Genomic DNA, 10694 nt, shown 5'->3' with positions numbered 1-10694 from the left:
CCCCTCCCCAAATATCTTTCAACTGCTTACTCTTTAGCAGAAATCTGTGAGAGAAAAGCAAAGAGGAAATATTTGCATTGATAAGCCTATGTGTTTGTGTTGTGAGAGTGATAATTTTGATTAACATTGAAAGCAGGAAAAGCATCTCACTTCCACTCTTCAAAAATTCTGTGAGCCTGTATGCATCACACTTCCAGTCCCCAGAGTCCTGAGGCTGTTGGCTGGAACTCACTGGGTTAAAAACATGCTCCACGTGATAGTGATTGTTCAGAGCTGTCTTCTGAGCTGTTGCAGTCACTTCTCAGGTTTGAAATCTCCTTTGAAGATCAACCAGGTGCTGAGCCAGACAGTTTTTGACCTGGAAGGCGATCTGATGTGCAATTTTCCCTCCACTCTTTCCGTGTTTGTTGTTTGGGGATTTGGTTGTGGTGGTTTTCTTAATTACTATTTTTTAATAACCTGGATGGTCTTTGTTACAAATCCTGGTGTTAATGTCTTTTGGAAAATGACACTGTGTAGAGCAGGGAATATGTTACCATTTTAATCTACAATGTGATGAACAGGAATGTTACCTTTGTGGGATGAACTGTATGTTAGACAGTTATCTTAAGGCAGTGTCTTGGGCTGAGCTTGTAATTTCAGTTGATGGTACAGGATTTTTTTTTAAATACTCTTCAAAGATTGCTAAGATATTAAGAAAAAAACCCGAAATCCCAAACCATTAAAAATCAAACAGAACAAGCCCTAAAATCGTTGTGTTTAAAATGGAAAAATTTATTTAAAAAAATATAAGAACAGGAAACATCCGTCTTGTCATCCAGGTACAAGGATGTACCCTTTACCAGGCTGGCTGCTGAGGGCATGACTCTGCAGCAACCTTCCATTAGCTGATAGATCAAAAAACTCCCTTTTATGGCTCCTGTGGGAGTTTAACTTCTTCCCATTAAAAGTGAATAATAAAATTGAAGCTTTCATCATAATGGGGTTAGAAGAAGGTGTTTTACTTTTTACAGCTATACCAGTGATTGCAAAGCCAGTTGAAACCCTTGCCAAAACTAAGGAAGAGGTCATCATTAGAAGAACAGTGTAAAATGTCTTTAAAGAACGTATTTGGATTTAATTCAAAGATTACTACTAGCTGCTGCCAGTAATTGGCCCGCCCGCATGTCGTGTTGGATAGGAAGCAAAAGGAATGTGTGAAATGACTCAGGCTCAGCCAGAAATCTTGGGGATGAGGTGCTTCAGTGTGAAGTCTTCTGTAGACTTCCTAAATTGGTGTGCGGTAGAGTTAAATGTTCCTCCACATCCCATGTACACCCCCAATTCCTGACCTTCCCTAACTCAAGAGCTTTACTCCATGGTGTGGGAATGGCAAGAGATACTAGAGAATTTTGTATGCATTTGTCCCTGTACAGTGAAAGACCTGTCAAGTACCCCAATAGCTTGAGAGCTGGCCTGAAGATGTCACAGTGGAATTACTAAGTTAGGAATAGTGAGATCTCTGATAGGGTAGAAACTCAGACCAACAAAAAGGAAATTGGTCCAGTCAGAGAAAAGCGTTGCTGACCATTTGTTTCATGCCTCAATCTTCTCTCTGCACAGTCTGGAAATAGATTTTTCTTGGACTTTCTTCAAATGATAATTTGGTGGTTCTTTACATTTTTGTCTGTTTTTCTCCATGCGTAACATTTGTTTCAAAACAGTTATGCTAATAAAAATGCATTAGACTTTCCCACTGCCAGGAATTGATCTGAGTAAGCAGTTAGAATTATCCAGAATCCTTTCCCACTGGGCTGTAATCCCCAAGTTTATCAAATTCTCTGAAGTACCAAGAAATAACTGCTTATACTGGTGCTCCACTTGGAACTCAGACATCTGTTGACTTCCTGTGAAGGTTTACAGCTTACCAGTTATGAACTGCTATGGGCATTGGCAGCCATAAATGCTGTTTTATGCTACTGTAGTAAGGAAGCTCATTGCTAGTTTAGTTGCCTTTTTGTGCTGATTAGTTCTGCACCAGACCCAGTTGGTACAGGAGAAGGAAATGAGTAATACAATAATATATTTAAGAAGCTGGACAGAACTGACATCTTTATCCCTGATTATGGATCAGTGCTTTTAATTTCTTAGACTTCTGTGCCATATAGTGAAAATCATTTCGCTTTCATAAAAATATGTACTTTCTGTGTAAGTTATCATCCTAAAAGGAGGGAACTGTCACTTTTGGGGTTCAGGGTTGTAGATTAAGCGAGTTATATTGAAATAGAAAATTAAAAGAACCCCCCTACTGGGTACAGTAACGTGGATTCTTTTCACTTAGATTCACGTCTCTTTGGACTGTGTCTTTTTTGGTTTACAGTGAGCGAATTGGCCATTCAGTGTTCCCTAGTGATGTAAATAGAGTTTATTTTTCTTCCCCTCTAGATGGCTGTCTTGTTCTCTTGTAAAGAAACTGTTACACAAAGAGAGTCCAGTAAAGCTGTAAGGGAGAAAGTTTCTTTAAATAGTCACAGTTTTTGCATGTTTGCATATTTGCAATGCACTTTGCATTCAAAGTGTTCATGAGCAAAAATGTTGATATGTGACTATATAATTGAAAACCTGCTGTGAACAACTGGGAGCTGATGTTTTTTGCTACTGGGCAGGAGGAGAATAAGTACTAACTTGTTTCAAAGAATTGAAAATATTTCCTAATAAGTTTTTCATTATATCAAAACCCTGCTAATTTATTGTGGGAAGAAAAATTCTCTCATGGTTCTAACAGGTATTTTTCCATCTACTTAATTCTGTAGGAATTTTGCTCAATTCATTTATCTTAAAAACTTCTTTAAGTCTTTTGACTGTAAATCATACAGTAATTGTCAAACAACGGCTTCATAAAATCCAGTCTTCAGGAACTCTGAAGGTAACTCCATCAGTGGTGTGGAGTAAAAACTTCCTGAGGTTTTCAGCTCTTCATTGGTAATAAAACTAAAATTTTTGTTTCTTGAAGTTCTTCATTTATTAGGTAGAGCTGCTCAGTGCAGGGAGGAGCAGGTCAAATGTTTGCTTTTCAGTTGGCATTTATCTTTCTTTGTTAAGTGAACCAACCTAGAATACGACCTTAGTATTTGCAGTGTTTTAAGTACAGAGAGGCAGAAGGATCCTTTTTAGCTTTCTGTATTGTGTTGAAGGCATTTAATTTTTACAGAATTTCCTTTGTTTCTACATGTCTTTATATACATATGTTTTTTTTCAGTAAGTGGCACCCTGAACAAGTGGTGCTGTCCTTTTGTCTGCAGCAGCGATCCTGGGGTGTTTAGAAACAACTGTCTACTTAATTGCTTTTAAAGCTATTTGTTAAGGGATGATAACTTCTATGCTTTAGCATTGATTAAAATAATAGCTTTCTGGGAAAGACTCATCTAATAAGCTAATGCTTCTGAAGGGCTGATGTTAAGATTATTAAACATCCTTGTACTGTCATGAGGAAAGATGGCAGCTTCCTTAAGTGACAATTAGCACAGCCTGATAGAAATTTTGGTTAGGAGGTGACTAGCTTAATCTCCCTCTCCTGCATACAACAGGTCATAATGTGATAGATACGCAGTTATGCTTACTCCATGATTAAGGATGAATCTCATTTGAAAATCATGATGTAAAGCGTTCAGTGATCTTATCAGTCATTCCTAACAACTCCTGTGTCATGCAGACTTTTTATGAAAAAGAGCAAAGTAATTGCTATCCGTCACATGCACTTGTGTTAAGAATCGCAATGTCTATGACAGTACTGCGCTTTAATAGAGTCTGTCAACTTGGCTTAGCCTGGAATGGCTCAGAGCACATCACTCTTAAAGAATACATGAATCTATTAGTGAAGAAGTTAAGTGTAATTGTACATGAAATTGTACCACAGACCTTTCTTAGGGACAAAAAGTTAAGTACAGAGGAAATCCAGTGCAATTAGGTCACACTATTGCTCAAGTAATAGGATGAAGATAAATGGTCAGTTCACTTGAAGAAAATGAGAAGCAAAATAAGAGTCTTTTGAGGTTACAAAAAACCCATCATGAGGTTTACATTGACTTTATTATTTTTTTTTTTGTAGACTTTTCAAGGCTACCTAATTTAAATATATTTCCAACCAAGTAAATGCTTTGGTAACAATCTTAATAGTCTTCAAAACTTGCATTTGTTTTGAGTTTTAGAAGTGCACAGTCATCTGAACTATTTGTTATTGAAACAAATGAGAAAACTCAAGGAGCAGGAGAAAGGTTTAGTCATTGTGAAGCAGTGTTTGTATGGGAATGATGCATCAGCAGTAGTGACAGTGACACCGATCATGTTTAAAGATAGAGGAGGATCCTGCTTACTTCCTTTAGCCCACACCATGTGCTACTAGTGTGAAAGTATGCTTGATATCTAAGTGAAGAAAAAAGGGAAATGTCATGGGTGCAGGAGTACCTACAGTTTAATGGCTTTTTTGGTGGCCTGCATCCCCAGCAGCAGGTTGAAGGAGGGGATTCTTCCCTTCTACTATGCTTGTATGAGACCCCTTCTGCAGTCGTGTGTCCAGCTTTAGGGCCCCAAACACAAGAGGGATGTGGAGCTGTTGGAGCAAGTCCAAAGGAGGCCACAGAGATGCTCTGAGGGCAGGAGCAGCCCTGCTCTGGAAGTAGGCTGAGAGAGCTGGGCTTGTTCAACCTGGAGAAAAGACATTGTGACAGTCGAGTGGGGCTGCAGTTAGAAAAGTTTAGAAAATACAAATGTATTGGGAAAATGCTAATATTCGTCTCAACTATGCAGTTGGAAGTCAGCTTAAGTAAGCTTGATTGATTTGAAGCTAGCTATATCCCAAGGAAAGATGCATGATTAAAACACCTGAGGTTTCCAATCATGTAAAATTAGGGAAGATGTGAGGTTGTGCTGTCATATTGAGTGTTTCTGTAGTGCTGCTGTTCTCTGATGACATAGGAATACTTCTTGAGGTCATTGCTAACTTTTTTTATTAATCCTAGATGCTAAATTGGAGCTAAACAAGTGAGTCACCACTTTTGTTTTATTTTTAATTTCACATAATACCATTTATGAATGGGAAGTGTGTAAAATATTTTACCTTTCTTGCTTGGAAGGAGGATGTCTATTTATGATGATGTAATAGAGGACTGTATCTAATCTTATTCTTCTGCATAATACTCTGCCTTATCTTAAGTTTTATGACTACCTCACACCAGAAGGTTATACACATGAGCATATGGCTTCTGTCCTGGTGGTAGCACTAAGTACTCTCACTGAAATGCACCAAGCATTTAGAGAAAGGAAAAAGGAATACAAAAGAACAAATAAAAAAAGCAAAAAAAGCTGTAAAATGATAATGAGGCAGCACGCAGCCCCTCTCAGCAAGCGGCTCACCAGAGCAGAAGTGTGGCCTCAGTCACGGCACTGTGACTCATTATTAGAATCCTTTGCCTAAAGGCTTGGAGCAGTGATGCAGGAGAACTTCACGCTGCGAAGCTGATAGCTCCTTGGAGTGACTGGGAGACTAATCAGGCAGCCTCGGCTGCTGAGGGCTCGCGCTTGTTTCCTGACAGACGTATTCAGAATCAAATGTTAAGACTCTGAGTTTCTTGCATTTCTGTGAGGGCACAAAGCATCCCCAGCTTATTCGGTGTGAAATGTTGTTGTTGTTAACGATAAAAAAACTGATTATCATTATTACCAGCATCAGTTCTCTGGGGAGTAAGAAAATGTCCTTCTGGAACTGCTGCAAGTCTGACATTCAATTCTGTAAAATATTTCTCCGACTTGGACAGGGCAGGATGTTAATTTTCAACATTAGAATAATATTTGCCTATTACCCTAGGAAAAGCATTACTATAATGAATATTCTTCCGGTGCTGCTCTCCATTATTATAGTGACAGCATGGGAATTACATTATTAGCCTAATCCTAAAAATTTTCTACCTTGTGCTCATTTTCTGTTCCTTACTGTTTCAGCACCTTTGTGTAAAATGTCTGCCACACAGCTCTTCTGTAGTGATCCAGGTATTCATCCTTGGTCACCTCATAACATTTCAGATTCTTTATTGTAGTATTTAAAAGCCTGTTGCAGTTTGAATAGCATTCAGATTTCTTTGTGTTCTTAACTGTTGTGGGTTTGTAGCTGTATATCTGTATCTGTAACTGCTCATAAAGATAGCAAAATTTGAAGTTAAATGGAAGCATGGGAGGCCTACAGGGAAGGGCAGAACAAAGCCTGAGAAAGCCAAAAAGGCAGGTTGCACAGTTCCCATTTCTTACGTCTTATGGCAGAACATAATATGCTGTCAATTTTCCAGTGTTGAAAAGGTTCTTTATTTTGACATGGAGAGTTCAGTCTTAAGCATCTCATTTTCATTGTACCATATAAAGGAAATACCCAGTGCCCAAATCTGGGATCCACAACAGCGTGCTTACGGAATTGATTTAACCAGGAAATAGAAAATGCCAAAGAAAACAATGGGCTCAGGATTGCGCTGTAAGGATTCAGATGCCTGACTTCATTAAAGAACCAAGGCAAGTTAGTCTTCTTTTCATACGGAATACAGCAAGGAGAAGTTTCATTTCTACCTGGTATCGATAGGCAGGAATTCAAGTGCCTTAAGAATTTGCCCAGTGGAAACAGATAAACAGGGAATTCAGGTACCTGTCAGACCTGACTGGCTCTGAATACCCAGAGTAAAGAGCATTCAGGAATTAGGCTGAGAGATCCCACTTGTAAATCTGTTGCTGAATGGTTCTTCTTGAGTTTTATAATTCCTTTTTTTTGGTGAAGGTCTTTGAGGAGAACACGTGGTTCTTTATGCCGATGTATATGACCAAACTAATAAAACTTACTTGTGCTTACAGTGATGGTAAGAACAGCAGTTGTGGTTCTGGGGATTTTTATTGTCTTGCTTAGAAACACGAACTGTCGAGAATCAGAAAATGGTTTTCTAAACCAAGTGGTCACAACATATCCTTCTGTCATCTCATTTCCTCCATTGATTATATTTGAAATGTATTTAATCTAGGAATGGTTTGAAGAAAAGCACTGTAGATCGAGATGTGATTAAACTGGAGATGGTGTAAAGGGGGGAGCGTTCGATGCTTTAGTTTGCCTTGTCTAGCTGAAATGAATTTGAATGTAGGATAAACTTACACCCTCATTTGTTCCTGTGACAACCTACTTGACATAAACAGGAGTTACACAGAACTATAAATGTGATCTCCTTGCAGCTGGCTTTAGATATAGTTTAAAATCTGCACAAAATGAAGACCTACATTTGGATGCATTTTTCTGAATTTCTGCCATTGCATTATAACTGTGGAAGCAAATGGACTGCACATGCCCATTCAGATACATACAAGTGTGAACCTTAAGTATTTAAAATAGTATTGGATGATAATTTTAATGGTATGGAGGTTGGAAGATATTATTTTGTCTGTGTGTACTTTGTTTTGTTTGATAATTTAATCATGCTTTGATTTACCAGGTCATTATAGCTGGCTAAAAAGTATTTGTGTGTCTGGGCTTATTGACTGATAACTAGCAAATTCCAAGCGGGATGGCCAGAATACTACCAAGGATTTGCAGCTCACAACACATATACTGGTGAAATTGATAGAAAATTTTAAATTCCAGGATTTTGACGTAAAATGCTTTAAGGAATTGCCTCTGCTTCAGATGTAGTGAAGCTGCTGGTTGGTATGGTACAAATGGCATGTTGGCAGCACCAGGTAAAAGCACATTTTGTTCAGCACGGAATAGTTGCAAATTGTGCCCTAAAATACAGTTTGAAACCTGGATTAATACAAATACAAAGAAACTGTGTAATTCTGTGTAAGTTGGGAATACAAAATTTACCAAGTGCATTTTCTAGGTAAATACTGTGAGGCTGCTGTCAGACCTTGTGTTGTGGTGCTGATCACTGGGGCAAATTCTTGTATTTTGCTGATCTGTTGGTTACTTGATAGGGTCTGATCACTGCTGACCACAGCAGGTAGATGAGAAATTGTTCTTTATCTGCATGTTATTCTCAGGCACATCTACATTGATTTTGTTAGGTTTGTTTTGTTTTAATTCTCTAATCACTCAAGTGAACAGTATAGGCAACATAATTATGGTCTGTGCTGTTCTCATTTTAAATGTTGTTTGTTTCCTGAAGGATTGCGGTGCATGTTGTTCGTTGTTACTGACTTCTTACAGTAGGAGAGATGGGAAATGCACCGTTTCCTGCCATCTCTTCATCTATTCCCTCATTGAGTTTTCTACTCAGCCTTTCTGAAGAATTCCTTGTTTCATCTCTTAAAAATAAACTTTATAAAAGATGGTTTAAATGTCCTTACAGTGCATCTCTTAAGGCTCTAAATGGCCAAAGCATTATTTAGGTCTTCTTGACTCCTCTTCTATTTATTGCTTTGGGCAAATAACTTGAGTGAAAATAGGAATGCTTTAGTGAAGTGTAATACTCTGAAAGAACATTAGCTCTTAATTTTAAATATATTCTGAATACAGGTAGAATGTGAGCCTTGTTTAACATAATATTCCAGTTTAGTTGTTGTATAACAGAATAAGAAATCCCAGAGGAATTTTGTTAGCAAGGTAAAATAGAATCACATACACTCCTTATTATTGCAAAAGTTTCCTTAATCACATTGTTTAAACTTTTCAATACACTGTAACGCTTATTAGTGGTTTTTCATTTTCAGCTCTCAGATAATTCCTTTTCCTAACTGTGGATAAATAGTACTCTCAATACTTTGGGTTTAGTTATAGATGATTTATATATGACCAGACAGCTGATATAATAAAGAAGTATTGTGTTTTCCACTGTGTTGAACTTAGAGGTTCAAATGTGTTAATGCAATTGATTTGATTTGTAATATTTTATAGAAGCTTCTTCAACTAAAATACTGTTAGAGATTCTTGTTGTCAAAGGTTATGAAAGGAAATTAAATGTACTTTAAGCTGTAATGACAGCAGATGGTCAGGGTCTAAACCAGAGGAAATAGAAAAGGTCTCTTTTTGTTCCTATTTCCAAGTGAAAACTTTACATTAACAGAAGTCCTTATATTAGAGGCACTGAAATGTATCTTCTTTTAAATGGGCATGTGTGAGGGAATAAATGAAGATTTTTCAACATCTGGAATATCAGTTTGCTCTGCAGGTTCTAATGATGATTCCCCTTTTTGGCTGTTTTCCTTTCATTTGTTTAGCAATTTGAACTTGGATCTGTGTTTGAGCTGGAAGTATTCTTAAGTAGTCTATGTCATTCTCTTTCCATGAGGGCTCTTAGACATGATGATGAAATTAGTTCTCAGAGTCTTTTCATAAGCAGAAACACTGAGTTCTGCAAGTCTGTTGTACTGGTGAAGTTCTTTTCTGTAAGTCTTTGTTATCCCTTTCAAATGGGAACACCAGAAGAACTTGCGATACGCTTGCTTTGATTAATTGACGCAAACGGCAATAATAGCATAATTTGTCTTTGTATTCTCTACTCTTACATGCACCCAGTTAGTGCTTTTATCTGTTTTTCCCCCCAGTATTGTAATGGAAGTTTAAATTGTGTCTGGAGCCTCCTGGGTTTATAGGATTTTAGGTACTGAAGTCATTACAATTTCTTTTATATCATAAGCTCTGTATAGTAAGTGTTCTTGATCAGCCTTGGGATACTGTGCTGGGTTTGGCCAAGTAGAATTTCTAGATGAATATCAAGTGTATTCCTTGAAAATATATACATATGCAGAATATGTTTTTCCTGCAGAAGATATGCTTCAATTCTTGGTTCTTTTCCTTTAGTGAGTGTGGCCAATGTTGTTGCATGGAATGTTAATAAAAGTACCATAATTTCAAGATAGAAAATACAGGCAAATGTAAGATTGGTCTGAAATTACTGAGGATAATTTCTAGTTTTTCTCTGGCCAATGGAAGAGAAAGGGGTGATCTTTCCTGTCTGGTCTGCATCCTTTTACCTTACTGGTATAAATAATTGCCATTAAAAGACGTTGCCTTCTTTCAGAGTATTTTGAGGTAATGAACACTTTAGTAAATGACAAGGGGCAACTTATCATGTGGAAATTGGAATTACTTGGCTTTTATTTAGGTTCTTTTTATTCCCCTTGCTTAAAACTTGGATGACTGGTGTTTCCATGCTCCTCCAGCTTCAAAATGCTTACAGCAAATGAGTGACCGCTGCATTTGAAGGCAGAGTGTGTCCTTCCTGCCAGCTTCAAACTGTGCCATCAGTGGCTAAAATAGAATTCTGCTGGAATACTGAGTCACGAGGGCTGACCCAGCAGAGCGCTCTGCCTGTGACACATAATGAAAGGTTGAACTGGCTGTCTCTGAGGTGGCGTAGCAGATCAAATCACAGAGGATCAGGCGGAGATATGTTGCCTTGCTCTGAGTGACAGAAGTTAATAATTAGTGACAATGATTGACAGATACACTCCATCTGCCGCTCTGACGCCTGGGAGCAGTTATTCCACAACTGTCTGCAGGCACAATGAACTCCTCTGGGAGAGAAAGATGGGCTGTGATTGACAGCTGCCTCCGAGAGAGACAGGCCACTGACAGCAAAGTCACTGTCAGCAAAAGTGTTGAAGTCTCCCCCTGTTCCCTGTAAGTTTCACGAGCTGTATACATTTATTCTCTTTCATTTAGCATGTCAGGTGGGGGTTTAAATCTATTACTA

This window comes from Lathamus discolor, chromosome 18, assembly GCF_037157495.1.
Source record: "Lathamus discolor isolate bLatDis1 chromosome 18, bLatDis1.hap1, whole genome shotgun sequence".
NCBI lineage: Eukaryota > Metazoa > Chordata > Aves > Psittaciformes > Psittacidae > Lathamus > Lathamus discolor.
This window is presented reverse-complemented; position numbering follows the sequence as displayed.